The 20,750-nt window shown below is 45.4% G+C and overlaps 1 pseudogene; it reads left to right on the forward strand.

The window, feature by feature from the left end:
* Positions 1 to 13,264: 13,264 nt before the first annotated feature.
* On the forward strand, positions 13,265 to 13,382 carry LOC126208687 (5S ribosomal RNA; annotated as a pseudogene).
* Positions 13,383 to 20,750: the final 7,368 nt, after the last annotated feature.

Consider the following 20,750-nt stretch of genomic DNA (forward strand, 5'->3'; position numbering starts at 1 on the left):
CGAGGCAGGATTCGAACCTGCGACCGTAGCGGTCGCGCGGTTCCAGACTGAAGCGCCTAGAACCGCTCGGCCACACTGGCCGGCAATACAGGGTAAACTAACTCATTCTGGTACATTAACAACCGGTGTCCGGCCCCGGTAGATGAGTGGTTAGCGCGAAAGAATGTCAATTCTAACTTACTATATCGTGGTTTGTTTTCTTTGTTTCTATGTTAAGATAGTTATTCATGGGTGTTTTTCTATGGATAACACTTTGCTCACCAAATAACGTCTGACAGTTGATAGATTCGTTGATATTTCTGTCAAGTTGATTACATGTCTAGTGTATATTCCAATACGGTCTGGTTTTTAAGGCGCAACGTAAAATGTCTCCCATTTTTGGTTTCCAACACTAGATTTTATAAGAAACTAGTTAAAATACAACATTAATTTAAAATGCATAGGAAACATCCACAACTCAAAATATATAAAACAAATAATAATAACCCAACTAGTAATAAGTACAAAACTCCTTAAAATACCTTTCATCTACCAATTATTCTGTGTAAATAACTAGATCTTGCAGTCAATGATTTCTTCCAAATACCTTTTGCCACATGTACAAATGTAGTGTATCAGAACTCAGTAAACGCTAAACTGAAATAACAACTGTTTGTTAAGGAACTACTAACGAACTCGGCCTGACAGCACTCGAAGAAAAAAAAAAAAAACGACCAAATGAAATAATTACCTGGACAACAACAGAAAAATAAAAGCACAGAAAGGTTTGTCTCATCGGAACAAGTAAAATGCAAACTGTATTTGTAAAACGAAAATTGTTATTTTGTAAATAAAAGTTTATAAACATTAAAAAAAGGGGCCCTGGTTCGATTCCCGGCTGGGTCAGAGATTTTCTCCGCTCAGAGACTGGGTGTTGCGTTGTCCTAATCATCATCATTTCATTCCCACCGACGCGCAAGTCGCCGAAATGGTAGATCGAAAGACTTGAACCCGGCGAACGGTCTACCCTACGGAAGGCCCTAGTCACACGACATTTATTAATTTTTATTTATGAACAAGCGGCGTAACCGCCAGAATGTTGAATGCAAGCATGCAAACGTACATGCGTTGTGTTGTTGTGCAGGTGCCGGCTGTTAGTTTGGCGATATAGCTCAATGTCTGTTGCACTTGGTTGTTCAGAAAAGAGACGGTTAATGCTGTTCCTAGACGACGTTGGAGTCGTCGTCGGATGATGTTCCGTATACGCTCGACAAGCGACGGATCTGGCGATAGAGCAATCAAGGCAACATTCTGACACACTGCAGAACATGTTGGGTTACAACAGCGGCACGTGGGCGAGCGTTATCCTGCTGGAAAACACCCGTGGACTGCTGTTCATGAACGGCAGCACAACATGTCGAACAATCAGATTGACGTACAAATTTGCAATCAGGTGGGATAACGACGAGAGTGCTCCTTTGACATACGAAATCGTATCCCAGACCTTAGTACCAGGTGTAGGTCCAGTGCGTGTAGCACACCGACAGGTTGTTTGCAGGCCCTCAACTGCCTTTCACCTAAGCGACAAACGGCCACCGCTGACACCGAGGCATATCCAGTTTTCATCAGAGTACATAACAGGCCTCCACCCAGACCTCCACTGAGCTCTCGCTTGACACCACTCAAGTCGCAAATGGCGGTGGTTTGGTGTTAGTGGAATACACACTACAGGGCATCTGGCTCAAAGCTGTCCATATGTAACCTATTTGCAACAGTTCGTTGTGTCACTGCGGTGCGAACTGCCGCTCAGTTTACTGCTGCAGATGCAGTACGATGCGCCAGAGCTTGGCTTTGAGTACTATGGGACTCAACATCTGAGGTCACCAGTCCCGTAGAACTTAGAACTACTTAAATCTAACCAACCTATGGACATCACACACATCCATGCCCGAGGCAGGATTCGCACCTGCGACCGTAGCGGTCGCGCGGTTCCAGACTGAAGCGCCTAGAACCGTTCGGCCACTCCGGCCGACGATGCGCCAGAGCCATTTGTCGGACACGATAGTTTTCCCTCTCGGTAGAGCCACGTGGTCATCCAGAGCCCAGTCTTATTGCGACCGTACATTTTTATTACCACCGATGCCAGCAATCATGTACAGTGGCTACGTTCCTGCCGAGTCTTTCCGCAGTATCGCAGCAGGAACACCCAGCTTCTCGTAGCCCTATTAAATTACCCCGTTCAAGCTCAGTGGCGTGTCGAAAATGGCGTCTTCGTGGCGTTAAAGACATTCTTGACTAACATCACCTCACCACGTCCGGTGTTCGCAGCTCGTGGTCTAGTGGTTAGCGTTGCTGTCTCGGGGTCACGCGGTCCCGGGTTCGATTCCCGAACGAGTTGGGGATTTTATCTCCCCAGGGACTGGGTGTTTGTGTTGTCCTCATCATTTCATCATCATTCGTGACAGTGGCTAGACTGGATTGAGAAACAATTGGACTGTGTAAAAATTGGGACTTTGTACGGGCGCCGATCACCGCGCGGTAGAGCGCCCCACAAACCAAACATCAACCACGTCCAGTCTCAAAGGTAAATAACGCTCACGACCGTTACAATGTGTATCCGACCAAACCTGATTTGCATCCTCATGGTGATGTTACTAGCACCATTCTTATGCAACAGGCGCAAATTTTGAACAGACATCATCTTTCAGTTTTCATTTGTGTCGCAAAACTCCTTCCTGGTGTTGCGATATTTTTCTGTCAGTTTATCTTAGGCCACAATCTTCAGTCAGACTTACAGTTAATCACTCATTTTGATCCAGGAAGGTTTCCATTATTCAAGAATACATATTTTCAGTAGGTTGTCAGCAACTATGAAAGTTTAGTTACTAAGAACATACAGATAAAGAGGAGCGTAAGGGATTTATCACTGGTAAACTACTACATTGACAAATTTCGTAGACAATCATTCTATATACGTATGGGAATACGGAACCGCCTGTTACGGAAACATTTTGTAACATCAGTGGGTATTTTTATTCGGTGTTGGATAATGCGAACTAGATTTTTTGTAATAATTACTGTAACGAAAATTGGGCCTAAAATATTTTTTGTCTATTATGATTATCACTTTATTCTCCACAAAGTTATTTCTATAGTACGTCCATTACATTACTAAGCAGCTTGTCATCAGCAATGAAATAATGTTAGTCTGATGTGGGTGCACAAGCTAATGAATCACCTTCACTGTCAACGTAGTTTTGTTGCATGAAAATATTTCGCGATCATATTTGAATTTACGTACGGTTATTTTCGTGTCTCCTGCCGTCATTAGCAGTCTTGTTTTTTTATAGAGGTACACGTGGAAAGCCGATACAAGATTTTAGTGAAAAGCACTCGGGAATTTAAACTTTGAACTTCGTAGGTCACAGTGTTTACAGTTACGTTCCGGTTGACGCTTTGCTGTTTTCATGTGCGTTGTAGAGGCTGTGGCTGAAATTTTTCATATTTTGAAATCTGTATATACTTTAAGTGTTACGTGTTCAGCAAGTGTGTCAAGTAAACCATTATTTTCTAAGACTCTGAGGCGTTTAGACTAGATGTTTTTACAATTTCTGCCTATCTTTCCTACGTATACTGAGTGAAATGTGTTTTTTGTGTCGTATTGTATGTTCTGTATCCCATTTACAGCCGATGTTTGTTTAAAATTTTGCTTGTTATATGGACTATTTTATTATTACTATTATTGTTATTATCATAAGAGAAGAAGTGCCATTTTGTTTTGTGGGGGTATTCTTGTTCATTTGTTCGCTACGTGTTGCGTGTTGTCATTGTCTGTGTTACGGTCCCCTGTGGTGTTTAGGATGGTCTCGTGAGTGTGTGTGTTTTTTGCTTTGTTCTGTTTTTAGGTTGCATAAACAATTAGAGTCATATGCCTCCATGTCAGAACCGTAGACCATGAAGATAAAAAAGGAGTTAAAAACGACTACACGTTAGGCCCAATCTACGGAAGGAAAGACAGCTAAAAACAGGGACGTGGAGAAAAGTCCATAAAATACGCCGGAGAGAAACGGAGGTACTGAACTGAAGATTAAATGTCCTTCGCCATATTGCTACGACGGATAAAAAGTAAAACGCCGTCGACAGCCCGCGAATCGTTCGCTAAAACGATAACTAAGACGGCAAACATAAATGAGAACGTAAGTAGTTAAAAAAAGGTCATTCCGCCAGGGAATGGTAAACAGTCAAAGGTTGAGGACAATGAGCACAAAGTGGTGGGGAAGCACCACTTAAACGTATGGTGTCTAGAAAGGCAGTGCCCAATACGCAACCTAGCTAAAATGATCTCCACACGTCGAGAGGAAGTTGTCGAAGCCGCTGGGAGAGATTTATTCCCCGGAGTTTGTTCCCATGAAAGAGGAGCAGTGGTGATGCCAAAGTGACACCACCTGCTGACAGATGGCAACAGAGAGATCATCGGAGGCAATGGAAGAACTAGCGGGCCGAGGTTCGAGGAATGCAGCCTTGGCAGCAGCGTCAGCGGCCTCGTTTCCCCGTCAGACCCACGCTATCAGGGATCACATAAACATCACAGAGGCTCCATCAAGACTGAGCAAGTGACAGCTTTCTTGAACCCGCTGCACTAAGGGATGGACTATGTACAGCACACTGAGGCTCTGAAGGGCAATGAGAGTGTCGGAGCAATTGAAAAGCCTGTGTCGCAGGATGTACTGCGTGTCCTGATACAGGGCGAAGAGCTCTGCTGTAAATACTGAGCAGTGTTGCGGAAGCCGATACCGAAGACCATTGATGCCAATGACGAAGGCACACCCGACTCCACGATCAGTCCAAGAGCCATCAATGTACACAAAGGCACTATCGTGATGTTCCGTGCGAGGATCGAGAAACTTACAGCGATAGAGCAAGGCTGGAGTAGTGTCCCTAGGAAGGAAATGAAGGCCAGGGAGAATAAGGGCTGCCGCACGAAGCAAGTTGGGGAAGGGTCACACCCATTGGGGAAGTGGCAGGTAGTCTGAAGCTGAGTTGCTGGATCAACAGCCGGAATCGAACTCCAGGAGGTAACAGAGAAGAGGAATGCGCCACATAGTGGCGATCAAAGGAGGAAGTATAAAATGGGTGGCCTAACATAGCAGACAAACGGCATGCATATCTGCTGAGGAGAAAATCACGGCGGTATGACAGCGGTAGTTCTGCAGCTTCTGCATATAGACTCTCACCGGGATAGTGTGAAAGGTGCCAGAGGCCAAAGGGATGCCGCTATGGTGGATAGTACTGAGACGGTGTAAGAGGGACGGACGTGCGGATGCATAAACGAAACATTCGTAGTCTAGTTTCGAATGGACACAGTGGAAGAGCGAAAGCCATTGTCGATGTTACATGAGTAAAGACGATCGAGACAATGCTGAAGACGCTGCTCAACGAGACAAGACTGCAGAGAACAGCAATAGATTGCAAAATCGTCAATGAAGAGGGAAATAGACCATAATAGCGTTAATGGTGATAGTAAAGGGGACGATGCTCAGGACGGAACTCTGAGGCACACCGTTTTCCTGGATAAAGGTGTCCGACAAGGTAGAACCCACACGGACCTTGAAAACTCGGTCTTTTAAAAACTCCTAAAGGAAACGGTGCATGCGGCCACAGAATCGCCACGTGTAGAGAGTACAGAGGATACCAGTCCTCCAGCAGGTATCGTAAGCTTTTTCCAAATCGAAAAACAAGGCCACAGCCTGGCAATACAGCAGAAAACCATTCATCACAAGGGTTACACAGTGACGAGATTATCACCTGCAGAATGGCGCGCTCGAAATTCATACTGTGCAATCGTTAGTAAATTGCGAGAATCGAGCCACCATACCTGCCGGGCATGAATAAAATGGTCCATCACCTTGCAAACACAGCTGGCGACAGAAATGGGGCGATAATTAGAAGGAAGGAGTTTAAATTTCCTTTACGTCTATGGTTACAAATTTTTTTGTCATCAGACTACAAGTTTCGGTGTATAATGACCATCTTCAGATCTGTTTTATAAAAATATGTCCTACTGTACTGTAGCCATACCTCACGTCACACGTCCGGAACATCTGACAGAGAGAGCGCTCGGCAGTTTGCGAAGGTAGCAGCTCAGGCAATTACCCCTGCCTTGGCCTGGCCTGTACCACTGGGTACGTGCGAACCCTACCTGTTATCCCGGGGATGGGAAGTACGCGTTACCCAGTCACCTGCTACGTGTCAGACGGCCTTCAGGAGCGCACACGGAGGAGGAGCCTCAAACGCCAAAGAGGAAGAAGAATAGGACAAGGGGAACAAACAAAGAAAAAAGGAACGACAAACAGTGGAGAGATTGTTCTGATGTCGGCTACTGAAAATGCAGAACACATTCCCAAAAACATCTCATACATGTTCCCGAAGGGAGGAGAAAATGAGCAGCAAGAGGATGCAGTAAGGAAGGGAAAATATGATACGAAGGTTGGTTGGTTTGTGAGATTAAAGGGACCAGACTGCTACGGTCATCGGTCCCTTTTTTCCAAATACTAAAAACACCCACAGAGAATAAAAAACGATCAACAGAAAAGGTGACAGACGACACAGGACAAGAGAAACTTAGACAAAATCCAGACAAAACGAATTAAGATCACAAAGAGTGTGACGGTGGTTGGCCGACCATAGAAAAAAAAAAAAAGAGAGAAGCCAACCACCAAGAACACATTAAAAACTCAATTTAAAATCGTAGGCCAAAGGCCAGAATCAACACAAAAAAACATAAACGCTCAGATTCAATGATAAAAAACCCTGCCCGAATAAAACGCAAAACTAAGTCCAACATGGCAGAGTTATCTGTTAAAAGGGTAGGGAGCGTGTCACGCAGCGCAAACGTCTGCCTGAGCACACTTAAAAGTGGACAGTCCAACAAAATGTGGACCACCGTCAAAGCCGACCCGCATCGACATAGAGGCGGGTCCTCATGCCGCAGTATAAAGCTGTGTGACAAGCGGATGTGGCCAATGCGGAGCCGCCAAAGGACTACTGAGTCCCTGCGAATGGCTCGCAGGGATGACCGCCACACAGTCGTCTCCTTGACAGCACAGAGTTTGTTAAGAGCGGCCAGATCGCGCCATTCAGCGTCCCAAAGCGCGAAAACTTCGCGGCGGAAGACGGCTCGCAAATCAGTCTCCGGGATGCCAATGTCCAGGGTTGGATCACTGGTGGCCTGTTTGGCCAGGCGGTCAACATGTTCATTGCCCGGGATACCGACATGACCGGGGATCCACACAAAGACCACAGAGCGGCCGCAACGGGCAAGAGTATGCAGGGACTCTTGGATAGCCATCACCAGACGAGAGCGAGGGAAACACTGGTCGATAGCTCGTAAACTGCTCAGGGAGTCGCTACAGATAACGAAGGACTCACCTGAGCAGGAGCGGATATAGTCTAGGGCACGAAAGATGGCGACCAGCTCAGCAGTGAAAACGCTACAGCTAGCCGGCAAGGATCGTTGTTCGTAATGGTCCCCTACAGTTAGTGCATAATCGACACGACCAGCAACCATCGAACCGTCAGTGTATACAACGCCAAAACACTGATACGTGGCTAGGATGGAATAAAAGCGGCGGCGGAAGGCCTCCAGAGGGACTGAGTCCTTCGGGCCCTGTGCCAATTCGAGCCGAAGGCAATGGCGAGGAACACACCACGGGGGTGTACGCAAAGGGGCCCCGAAAGGAGGTGGAACAGGGAAAACCCCAAGCCTGGGGAGAAGCTCTTTGACGCGGGCCGCTATCGTACAACCCGACCGGGGCCGACGTTCTGGCAGATGGACGACCGATTGCGGGAAAGTAAGACGATAATTTGGATGCCCGGGCAAGCTAAAAACATGGGCAGCATAAATATTGGCGCCGTAACCGCAGTGGAGGGACACCTGCCTCAACAAGTATGCTGTCCACAGGACTGGTCCGGAAAGCACCAGTGACAAGGCGTATCCCGCTGTGAAGGATTGGGTCCAGCATCCGCAACGCCGAAGGGAATGCCGAACCATAAGCCAGGCTCCCATAATCCAGACGAGACTGGATTAACGCCTGGTAGAGCCGTCAGAGAGTAGATCGGTCGGCGCCCCAGCCGATGTGGCTCAAGCATCGCAGAGCATTCAGATGCCGCCAACACATCTGTTTAAGCTGCCGAATATGAGGCAGTCAAGTCAACCGGGCATCAAAAACCACTCCCAAAAACCTGTGTGTCCCCACCACAGCAAGAAGTTCGCCGTCAAGATAAAGCCGCGGCTCCGGGTGAACAGTGCGTCGCCGGCACAAATGCATAAGACAGGTCTTGGCTGCCGAAAACTGGAAGCCATGCACCACAGCCCAAGACTGCGCCTTACGGATAGCGCCCCGCAGCTGACGTTCAGCAGCTGCAATGCCAATAGAGCTATAGTAAAGGCAGAAGTCGTCAGCATACAAGGACGCTGAGACAGACGTTCCCACCGCCGCAGCGAGCCCGTTACTTGCTATTAAAAACAGGCAGACACTTAAAACAGATCCCTGTGGCACCCCGTTCTCCTGAACTCGGGAGGAACTATGGGAGGTTGCGACTTGCACGCGGAAGGTTCGATGCGACAGAAAATTTCGGATGAAAATCGGCAGTGGACCCCGAAGACCCCATCCATGAAGCGTAGAAAGGATGTGATGACGCCATGTCGTGTCGTACGCCTCTGCATGTCGAAAAAGACTGCGACGAGGTGCTGACGGCGGGCAAAGGCAGTACCAATGGCTGACTCCAGGCTCACCAGATTGTCGGCGGCGGAGCGTCCTTTACGGAACCGACCCTGAGACTGAGCCAGAAGGCCCCGAGACTCCAGTACCCAATTCAACCGCCGGCTCACCATACGTTCAAGCAACTTGCAAAGAACGTTGGTGAGGCTAATGGGACGCTAGCTGTCCCCCTCCAAAGGGTTCTTGCCAGGTTTGAAAACAGGGATAACAATACTTTCCCGTCATTGCGACGGAAACTCACCCTCGACCCAAATACGGTTGTAAAGGGCGAGGAGGCGTCGCTGGCTGTCCACTGAAAGTGGATGCGATCTGCCCCAGGAGCTGTATCAGGGCAAGCGACTAGGGCACTGTGAAACTCCCACTCACGGAATGGAACATTGTAGGATTCAAGACGGTGGGTGCGAAATGAAAGGCTCCGACGTTCCATCCGCTCTTTAATGGAGCGGAAGGCCAGTGGGTAATTTGCAGAAGTGAAACTCAGAGCAAAATGCTCTGTCAAGCGGTTTGCAATTACGTCGGAGTCTGTACAAACTGCTCCATTCAGTGAGAGCGCAGGGACGCTGACAGGGGCCGATAGCCATAGAGGCGTCTAATCTCGGCCCAGACCTGCGATGGAGAGACTTGGGGCTAATGGTAGAGACATACCGTTCCCAGCACTCCTGCTTGCGTTGGCGGATAAGGCGGCGGGCCCGCGCACGCAGCCGTTTGAAGGCGATGAAGTTTTCTATGGAGGGATGTCGCTTGTGTCGCTGGAGCGCCCGTCGGCGATCTTTAATCGCTTCAGCGATAGCAGGCGACCACCAAGGCACAGTCCTCCGCCGAGGGGACCCAGAAGAACGGGGAATGGCAGATTCAGCGGCAGTAACGATGCCGGTGGTGACCGAGTGAACCACCGCATCAATGGCGTCATTAGAGAGAGGCTCAATAGCTGCAATGAAGGAGAACAAGTCCCAGTCAGCCTTATTCATAGCCCATCTGCTAGAGCGCCCAGAAGAGTGACGCTTTGGCAGTGACAGAAAGATCGGAAAGTGGTCACTACCAAACAGGTCGTCGTGCACACTCCATTGGACAGAAGGTAAGAGGCTAGGACTGCAGATCGAAAGGTCGATGGCGGAGTATGTGCCGTGTGCCGCACTGAAATGTGTGGAGGCACTATCATTTAAAACCGAAAGGTCTAGCTGTGTCAATACATTCTCAACGATGGTGCCTCGACCTGTTGCCACTGACCCACCCCACAGAGGGTTATGGGTGTTGAAGTCGCCCAGTAACAGGAAAGGCGGCGGCAGTTGCGCTATCAGCGCAGCCAGGATATGCTGCGGGACATCACCATCCGGCGGAAGATAAAGACTGCAGACGGTAACAGCCTGTGGTGTCCACACCCGAACAGCGACAGCCTCTAAAGGTGTTTGCAGAGGGACTGACTCGCTGTGAAGGGAGTGAAGAACAAAGATGCAGACGCCACCAGATACCCTTTCATAAGCGGCCCAGTTCCTATAATAACCCCGATAGCCACGGAGGGCAGGAGTTCACATTGCCGGAAACCAAGTTACCTGTAGAGCAATACAGAGGAAAGGGTGAAGGCTGATAAGTTGTCGGAGCTCAGCTAGAGGGTGGAAGAAACCACTGCAGTTCCAGAAAGGTGTGAAGGGACTGGAGAGGCAGATTACACCGCTGGGTCACCTGCTGCCTCCGATGGAGCACCTGTGCAAGAGCAATCGATTGCGTCTGAGGGACCGGAGAGATCGAGGTCCTCAGCGGACACAAGAATCTCCACCTCGTCCTCAGATACAGAGCCTGTAGGTAGTGGTGGAGTAGGTGCCACCGCAGATGCCTTGGTCTTACGGGTCTTCAATTTCGCTTTCTCTCTCTGTTCCTTAGGTTGCCGTTGCTGGGAGGGCTTATTGAAGTCAGTCTCTGGGACCTAAGATGATCGCGAAACTCGACGACCAGCGACCTGTGGCTTCTTCAGCCACTGGTGGGTGTCTGCTGTGCCGCTGGTAGGAACCTGGGAAGGGAGTGACCCAAGGGATCCCTTCCGAGCGAGAGAAGTTGAAGAAGACGGACGCTACTCCAGCTTAGAAGTGGGGACTGGCGTCCCCGATGGTTGGGGGGGGGGGGTGTTGCTCCTGAAGTAGATGGAGCAGGAGCAACAGGGAGTGAAGTGCCCCCCACAATCAAGGGGGCCGGTGGATGCTGACCGATCTTAGAGCCAACCGTATGTGATGATGGGAGAACTGTTGTTACAGCAGCGGCGTAGGTCGATGTCATTGGCACAGGATGGAGCCTTTCATATTTCCGTTTAGCCTTGGTGTAGGTCAAGCGGTCCATGGTCTTATATTCCATTATCTTCCGTTCTTTCTGGAAGACCTGGCAGTCCGGCGAACAGGGGGAATGGTGTTCTCCATAGTTAACACAGATAGGAGGCGGGGTACATGGAGTATTGGGATGTGAAGGACGTCCACAATCTCGACACGTGATGCCGGAAGTACAGCAGGATGACATGTGCCCGAACTTCCAGCATTTAAAACACCGCATCGGAGGAGGGATTTATGGCTTCACATCACAACGGTAAACCATCACCTTAACCTTTTCGAGTAAGACATCACCGTCGAAGGGCAAGATGAAGGCACCGGTGGCTACCTGATTATCCCTCGGACCCCGATGGACGCACCGGACGGAAACACCTCGTCGTTCTAGGTTGGCGCGCAGTTCATCGGCAGACTGCAGAAGAAGATCCCTGTGGAAGACGATACCCTGGACCATGTTGAGACTCTTATGGGGCGTGATGCTAACTGAAACATCCCCCAACTTGTCACAAGCGAGCAACATCCGTGACTGGGCAGAGGATGCTGTTTTGATGAGAACTGAACCAGAGCGCATTTTGGACAAGCCATCCACCTCTCCAAACATTTCGTCTAAATGCTCCACAAAAAACTGGGGCTTGGTCGACATAAATGATTCCCCATCAACTCACGTACACATGAGGTACCGGGGTGAATAATCTCCACTGCCTTTGTTAGCCATACGTTCCTCCCATGGAGTGGCCATGTAGGGAAATGATCTTGGTTCGTATCTCTTGCCGTTGAGGTTAGACCTCGATCGCTTAGAGACTGCTGGTGGAGGCCCACCAGCGAGAGATGATGTACCACGCTTCATTGCGGGTAATCCGCCCTGATGCCACCCACTCCGACCATGGGCTCTCCCTATGGGCTTCACCCAGCCACAGCAAAGACCACCTGGCAGGATGGCCTTTGCCGGGAGTCCCGATGCTCCAGAGGGATAGGCATCTACTCCTCGGCATACGTGGGGAGGTAGCAGCTCAGGCATCAGCAGTGCGATCCCTGTGTAGTCAGGGGGCTACCACCAAGAGGGTACATGACAACCCCACCACAACAGACTGGCTACTGTGCTGGTTGTCGGGTGTCGAATATCCATTAATAAAGGGAGCAAAGATGGAAGTGCACAATGGAGGGAATGTAGGCTACCCGGAACACACTGCAGCTGATGTGGCCGGAAGTTGAGGTAAGTCCAACTCCATGATATAATCGGGTATGCCAGATCTTAGGGCAAGATGGATTTAAGATGCACCACGTAAGGCGTCCTTCCCCAAATGGTACGCACTAACGGAAAATTTGGAAAGGTAGTGGTCAAACCCCTTAGGGGACCATCACAGTAAAGGCCAAAACAGTTGAGACTCCTTTAAGTTGCCTTTTACGACAGGTAGGAATACCGCGGGCCTATTCTTATCCCCGAACCCGCAGGGGGGGGGGGGGGGGGATGATACAAAGGGTGGGGCCCTGAGGCAATCAAACATGAACCCGCCAAAGAGCGGCGAGGACCCTGTGTGTGTGTGTGTGTGTGTGTGTGTGTGTGTGTGTGTGTTTGTGTGTGTGCGTTTTGCTTCTTCCTTCCCTGTTGGGATTATATTTTATGGCTTAGTTTCTTTGCCATTATTTCCGGCAGTGAGATGGCGCTATTGTTTACCTACTGGACTTGCATTGCCTAGGAAGACGGTTTAATCCGCGTCCGATCATCCAGATTTAGATTTTCAGCGATTTACCTAAACAGCTCTAGCCAAATTCCAGGATGATTCCTTTGAAAGAGGATGGCCGATTTCCTATCCCATCCTTAAACAATCCGAGCTGGTACTCCGCCACCAAAAACCATTTTGCCAACGGGATATTAAACGCTATGATTAGGGTTCTCCGCATAACATGCGGGACTAGCACTCGTTGAAGAAAATATATTGTAAATATTTGATTTGGCCACCGCCTAGTGCATTAGTCTTATAATGAATTTTTATTCTGCAGCGGAGTGTTCACTGATTTGAAACTTTATGAAACTAGGAGATGAGGTACTGTCGGAAATACGGAAGTAGAGGTGTGAGGGCGGGGGTTGTGAGTAGTGTTTGGGTACCTTATACGGCACTATAGCTCATCATAGTCGGTCGTGGGACTGGCCATCCTATACGATAAAAAAAATTTGTGTCGATGGTATTTACGAGTGGCAACGGCCTTGCCGCAGTAGATACACCGGTTCCCGTGAGATCACCGAAGTTAAGCGCTGTTGGGCGTGGTCGGCAATTGGATGGGTGACCATCCAGGCCGCCATGCGCTGTTGCCATTTTTCCGGGTGCACTCAGTCTCGTGATGCCAACTGAGGAGCTACTCGACCGAATAGTAGCGGCTTCGGTCAAGAATACCATCATAACGACCGGGAGAGCGGTGTGCTGACCCCTCCTATTCGAATCCTCCACCGAGGATGACACGACGGTCGGATGGTCCCGGTAGGCCACTCGTGCCCTGAAGACTGAGTGGTATTTACGAGGTGTCATGTGTCATCGCACACAACTGATGCGAAAACTGACAAAGAAACAGCCAGATAGAGCAATAAATACAAGACATTGCAGTCGTTGTGTGTGAAAGGCAAAAATTCCAGGCTCGAATCCCAATCCAATACACAGTTTTAACATGCCATGAAGTTTCAATTCGGCGCACACTGAGCAGCAGCATGACAGTTCATTTCGGAAGCTGTGATAAAGGCAGGGTACTGCATCATACGATAGCTGAAATTATTTTTATTTTGACATATTTTGGTCACCATCTGACCATCCTTAAATGGTTCAAATGGTGTAAGACGTGTATATTTCTATTGTCTATTTTCAAGCCACAATTTATGAAAGATGTTTATATTTTATTAATAGGATTAAGTAGGAATAATTAATATTTGTGATGTTGGAAATAATTGTGGTAGTAGGGAATGTCTGCACGGAACTATTGTTGACAAGAGATACTGCAAATTGATATAATATTAAAAGGGGCGGGAGAGACCGCATATGGATACATTTTAAGGAAAGAACGGGAAAGACCGCGCATTGATACATTTTGTAATGGTAGCAGGGATTGTCTGCACCTGAAAGCATTGTTGGCAGGAGAGACCGCATTTTAGCGTTCGTAGGGAGTCAGTAGTAAGCGAGTAGTGAAGCGAGTCGGTATCAGGTCTGAAGCGAGAGGTTGAGAGGAGCTGTGTGCCTGCCAGCCACTAGCTATGATTTACAAGAGATTATAAACAGATGTACAGGGACATCAACTAACTATTATCATAAGAGGAACTAATATTACTGAATTATTTTCTTTGCGAAAATAAAGACTACTGAAGGTATGGTTGCGCAATGCTAGTTGTAAGATTATTGTAAAAAGTAAGTCCCATTTGAACGTTTGTAAAATCACTTCATTACCAACAGTAAATATTCGAAGCGTTTTCAGAATATAATTAATTTTTGCCAGCAATGTTGCATTACTGATTATAATCCATCCCAAAAACCATCAACATAAAACTTTGCAAATATGTTATTGTTGTCAAGAAAAAGTGTAACTATGAATTACGTAACTTCAGTCAAATTAATTAAAGAATAACGTCAGCTTTGCTATTGAAGAATAACGTCAGCTTTGGTAATAAATACAGCCACTTATTATGAAAGCCCACCAGCAGCTAATAGAGTATAGTAAAACAGAGTAAGTATATTCATGTCGCAGTTCGACGTAGCAGTCAGATGGCGATCCAGTAACAGTAAAAAACGTAAGGAACAGTTCTGGGTTATTGCAGATAACGACCGCGGGCCACACGACGACGACACATTCTATGTTTCGTCGAAATAGTCCGAAAATCACTTTTAAAAATTAGCAATTAAATTTGTATGCGAAGATTGAGAAAGAGAATAAATTTCAAAGGGAAGATTTCATTTGTTATTATTAAGCAAGAGATAGAAATCCTAAGGGAAGGTTACATAGGCTATTGTAAAAGGGAAGGTTATCAATAACAAAAGAGGTATAGAGGAGACGGGAGGTTTCAATGGCTCTGAGCACTATGGGACTTAACTTCTAAGGTCATCAGTCCCCTAGAACTTAAAACTGCTTAAACCTAACTAAGCTAAGGACATCACACACATCCATGACCGAAGCAGGATTCGAACCTGCGACCGTAGAGGTCGCGCGGTTCCAGGCTGAAGCGCCTAGAACCGCTCGGCCACTTCGGCCGGCCCGGTGATTAAGCCCAATTTTTAAATGCTCCATTTTATTTTAAATCGCGACATAACTGCCCTCCAATCTAAACTGCCAAATACGTTTGGGACAACCCGAGTGTTGAAACATTTTCAGCAGCTCCTGCATCGAATAACAGTACGGGGAGCTCGCAGTGATAATTTCGATTAAGCAGAGCTTGAGCCGGCGAAACCCGCGCCTGGGCAGGCACGCCCCTGCCGTAGCACGCAGCTCGCTTCCCACTGACCTCGTGCCCTGCCAGGGTGGCGACGCCCGCCGCCCGCGGCAGAGGCGCCTCTGGCCCGACTTTTCCACCAACAGCCGAAGAAAAGCCAACTGCCGACGTGACCCACTGTTCTCCTCCCTGGGAACTCGTTTCTAACGTCACTGCGTGTTAGGCAGCTACCCGTAAAGTAACGTCATTCCGTATATGTGATTGTAGCATTCACAACTCCACAGTGCTAATTTCATTTTGCTTTCATCTCCTTTATCATATCTACACATAATCCTGAGAGTTCGGAGCAGATTTTCTTCCGGCCAGTTTTAACGTCACTAGGTTCAAGTTTGTAGATTAATCTAAGCCCACTGTTCTGGTCCACTGTGTCCCATGACGCACGCAGGTTTAGGGTTGGGTTCTGATGTGGAATTGGGAGGGGGGGGGGCTAGTACATCTCTCACTTTTTACTGGCTCTAACTTCCCAACTACCCGTCTTCCTCCCGCTACTCTTCATCACACACAACTACTTATCATCACCACGACTTTTTTAATATACTACAGATGTCCATCTTCGAGATAACTGAATTTTTATATTCAAAGACAGAAATCGAGAGCCTGAAAACAAAATACGGTTTTTGTTGTTGTGGTATTCAGTCTTGAGGCTGGTTTGATGCAGCTCTCCATGCAACTCTATCCTTTGCAAGCTTCTTCATCTCCCAGTACCTACTGCAGCCTACATCCTTCTGAATCTGCTTAGTGTATTCATTTCTTGGTCTCCCTCTACGATTTTTACCCTCCACGCTGCCCTCCAATATTAAATTGGTGATCCCTTGATGCCTCAGAACATGTCCTACCAACCGATCCCTTCTTCTGGTCAAGTTGTGCCACAAACTCCTCTTCTCCCCAAATTCTATTCCATACCTCCTCATTAGTTAAGTGATCCACCCATCTAATCTTCAGCATTCTTCTGTAGCACCACATTTCGAAAGCTTCTATTCTCTTCTTGTCTAAACTATTTATCGTCCGTGTTTCACTTCCATACATGGCTTCACTCCATACAAATACTTTCAGACACGACTTCCTGACACTTAAATCAATACTCGATGTTAACAAATTTCTCTTCTTCAATAACGCTTTCCTTGCCATTGCCAGTCTACATTTTATATCCTCTCTCTTTCGACCATCATCAGTTATTTTGCTCCCCAAATAGCAAAACTCCTTTACTACGTTAAGTGTCTCATTTCCTAATCTAATTCCCTCAACATCACCCGACTTAATTCGACTACACTCCATTATCCTTGTTTTGCTTTTGTTGATGTTCATCTTATATCCTCCTTTCAAGACACTGTCCATTCCATTCAACTGCTCTTCCAAGTCCTTTGCTGTCTCTGACAGAATTACAATGTCATCGGCGAACCTCAAAATTTTTATTTCTTCTCCATGGATTTTAATACCTACTTTGAACTTTTGTTTCCTTTACTGCTTGCTCAATATTCAGATTGAATAGCATCGGGGAGAGGCTACAACCCTATCTCACTCCCTTCCCAACCACTGCTTTCCTTTCATGTCTCTCTACTTATTAAACTGATACTTAAACAGCTCGGAGAATTCATCGATCCGACAGATCTTGAAAAAATCTCACAGCAAAATCGTCTCCAAAAAATTAAAAAATAAAGTATTAGAGTTAGCCCAAAACCTCTACAACAAAAAATCATGTCAAGACAGACAAAAAATCGATGTCAAGACAGACAAAAATTCGGCACTGCATGAAACCAACAGTCCTCTACGCAAGCGAACCACTGACACTTAACAGAAAATAAGAATTTGAAGAAATCAGAAAAGAAGAGAAATTACGAAAATTTTGTGAGCAAAACATACCCGAGACGGGTACTGGCTAGAATCAATAAAAAACAACAGAGAAGTTTTCAAAAGTCGAAACTAACATGACGAAAAGGTGAATGAAATTATTCCGTCATCTCAACAGACTACCAGCAAAGCAAGTGATAAAAATGATAATCGACTATGTAACATGACGTCAGATCTGAATACCTTGGTTGACCGAAATTCGACATGACCTCAAAAACGCGAACGTAACACCAACTGACATTGTAGAAAGAGATACCTTCAGCCACACTGTAGACAAATGGAAAGTTACATTAGAGCAACAAAAACAGTACAGACAAAAGTGGTCGGAAGAATGTAAACAAGCCTTTCGAAAAAAATTGCCGCGCGGGATTGTCCCGGCGGAGGTTCGAGTCCTCTCTCGGGCATGGGTGTGTGTTTGTCCTTAGGATAATTTAGGTTAAGTAGTGTGTAACCTTAGGGACTGATGACCTTAGCAGTTAAGTACCATAAGATTTCACACACATTTCAACATTTTTTTGAAAAAGAATAAAAGGCTATTGGAAAGACAAGAAGAACCTAAACAAAAATTGATTGAGTTATTGGTTCAAGCCTTCCATTTTATGGGAGAATTCGCTAATAATAATAATAATAATAATAATAATAATAATAATAATACAGTAATAATAAATCTGAAGAACAGAAAAAATCCCAGAGTAAAGTTGCCCTGATACATCCACCCCATAAAAAAGTAGTAAACTGTTTGCGAACAACTACAGACGAATCTCTTTGCTGCCAGTAGCGTATGAAGTATTTTCCAATATTTTATTAAGCGGAATAGAAGTAGTACTAGACAGTCATTTATGTGAATATCAGAGTGATTTGAGGAAAGGATGTTCATGCTCCGAACAAATATTTAATTTCAAGTCAGTAATTCGCCACAGATTGTTTAATTAAAATTACATTGTAGTTTCTGGATTTCAAAACTGCTTTCGATTCCGTTGACAGAAAAACTATACATAAAATAATTCGAGAATTTGGCCTAAGTCTGAACTGTCAAACTTAATCCGTGAAACACTTGCAGATACAGTCTGGAAAGTAAAATTGATAGGAGAAATTTCAGAGCCTTTCATAATAAAAGCTGGTGTCCGACGTCACGACGTATCCCCAATTCTTTTTAATAGTGTATTAGAGAAAACAGGGAGAATATGGGACGAAAAACTTATTGAACTCAACATCTCGCCTGTAAGGTTAGGAGGAGGGGGTAAAATCATTTGTCTTGGATTTGCAGACGATTGTTCTATACTTTCCGAAAATGTGGCATCTGCTGTAACGCAAATAAATCTGTAAGAAATAGCTAACAGAACTGGCTTAACAATTTATGCAGAAAAAATAAAACTTGTAACAAACGGTAATGATGCTCCAAAATTTCTGGAAACAGATATTGGCCAAATAGAGAGGGTAAAAAAAATTCAAATATCTGAGAGAGAGAATCCAAGAAAATGCTTTGGAAAAAACTGCAATAGAGGAAAGGTTGCATAAAATGGGGAAAGCAGATGGTATCATGGAAGACCTCTACCATAAAAAGTGCCAATGCAAAGTAAGTCATTACAAAACAGTACTGAAGCTAGAGCGCCTGTATCCAAGTGAATACCTTACATTAAACTATAATTTAGATGAATTAGAAGTACTAGGAAGGCCAATTATAAGGAAAATATTAGAATCACGAAACACAGCAGAAGGTTGGAGATTACGAAATAATGCTGAAATATACCGAAACATAGAAAATATTTCAAACGCAATGAGAAAGAGAAGAGACGTTTTTTAGACATTTATTTCGAATGTAAAACAGTAGATTAACAAGTAAGAGTCAAGTATTTGTGGTGTGAGAAGTCCCGAACAAGCTGGGTCAACGGAATAAAAACGGATTTAGAAAGAAACAATATAAAACAGAAGGTATAATCAACAGAGAAGCATTTCGGGAAAAAGTATTGAAAATGGAAGATTCCAAGGGGGTAGTTAAAAAGACTGGTTCAAAATGGTCTGAAGACAGAAAGAAGAAACGATGTGAACAGATGAAAGTAAACTGGAAGAAAAGAAAAGAACAAAGAAGAACTGAAACTGGAACGTGGTCGTCAGATTGACTATTCGCATTAAATAATAATAATAATGATAATAATAATTTCAGCTGACATATATAGAATACAAAGACACAAATACAGACATAAGACCATTCTTGCATAGACCACCAAATAACCCACAAGTCGAAACAACAATAAAAACTATCAACACAATCATACACAACAAAATAAATGAAAACACAACTATGGAAGAGTTACAACTACTGGTTTATATAGGAGCACTCACTACACTAAATATACACACTAGACAGAGATCAGAACCAACCAACACACAGAAGAAACCCACAAAACCAGCATGGCAACACAGGCTACAGATCAGAATAGAAAAACTGAGAAAAGACATCGGACAGCTAACACAATTTATAAGAAATGAAATCTCGGAAAAAAAACGAAAAAGGTTAGGTAAAATCTCACAACAAGAAGCGACAGAGCAATTAGACGAAAAGAAGCAGAAATTACAAGCATTAGCCAAACGACTCAGAAGATATAAAAAAAGTGAAAATAGAAGGAAACAAAACCAAACATTCAACACAAACCAAAAGAAATTTTACCAGACAATAGATAACACACACATTAAAATAAACAATCCACCAAACATAACAGACATGGAACACTTCTGGAGCAACATATGGTCTAACCCGGTACAACATAACAGGCATGCACGGTGGATACAAGCAGAAACAGACACATACAAGATGATACCACAAATGCCTGAAGTGATAATTTTGCAACATGAAGTCACCCAAGCAATTAATTCTACTCACAATTGGAAAGCCGCTGGAAATGATAAAATAGCAAATTTCTGGTTAAAGAAGATCACCTCAACACATTCACATCTAACTAAATTATTTAACAGTTACATTGCAGACCCATACACATTCCCTGATACACTTACACATGGAATAACTTATCTGAAACCTAAAGATCAAGCAGACACAGCGAACCCAGCTAAATATCGCCCCATAACATGCCTACCAACAATATACAAAATATTAACTTCAATCATTAAACAGAAATTAATGACACATACAACACAGAACAAAATTATAAATGAAGAACAAAAAGGCTGTTGCAAAGGAGCACGAGGATGTAAAGAGCAACTGATAATAGATGCAGAGGTGACATATCAGGCTAAAACTAAACAAAGGTCGCTACACTACGCATACATTGATTACCAAAAAGCTTTTGATAGTGTACCCCACTCATGGTTACTACAAATATTGGAAATATACAAAGTAGATCCTAAATTGAT

This window comes from Schistocerca nitens, chromosome 1, assembly GCF_023898315.1.
Source record: "Schistocerca nitens isolate TAMUIC-IGC-003100 chromosome 1, iqSchNite1.1, whole genome shotgun sequence".
NCBI lineage: Eukaryota > Metazoa > Arthropoda > Insecta > Orthoptera > Acrididae > Schistocerca > Schistocerca nitens.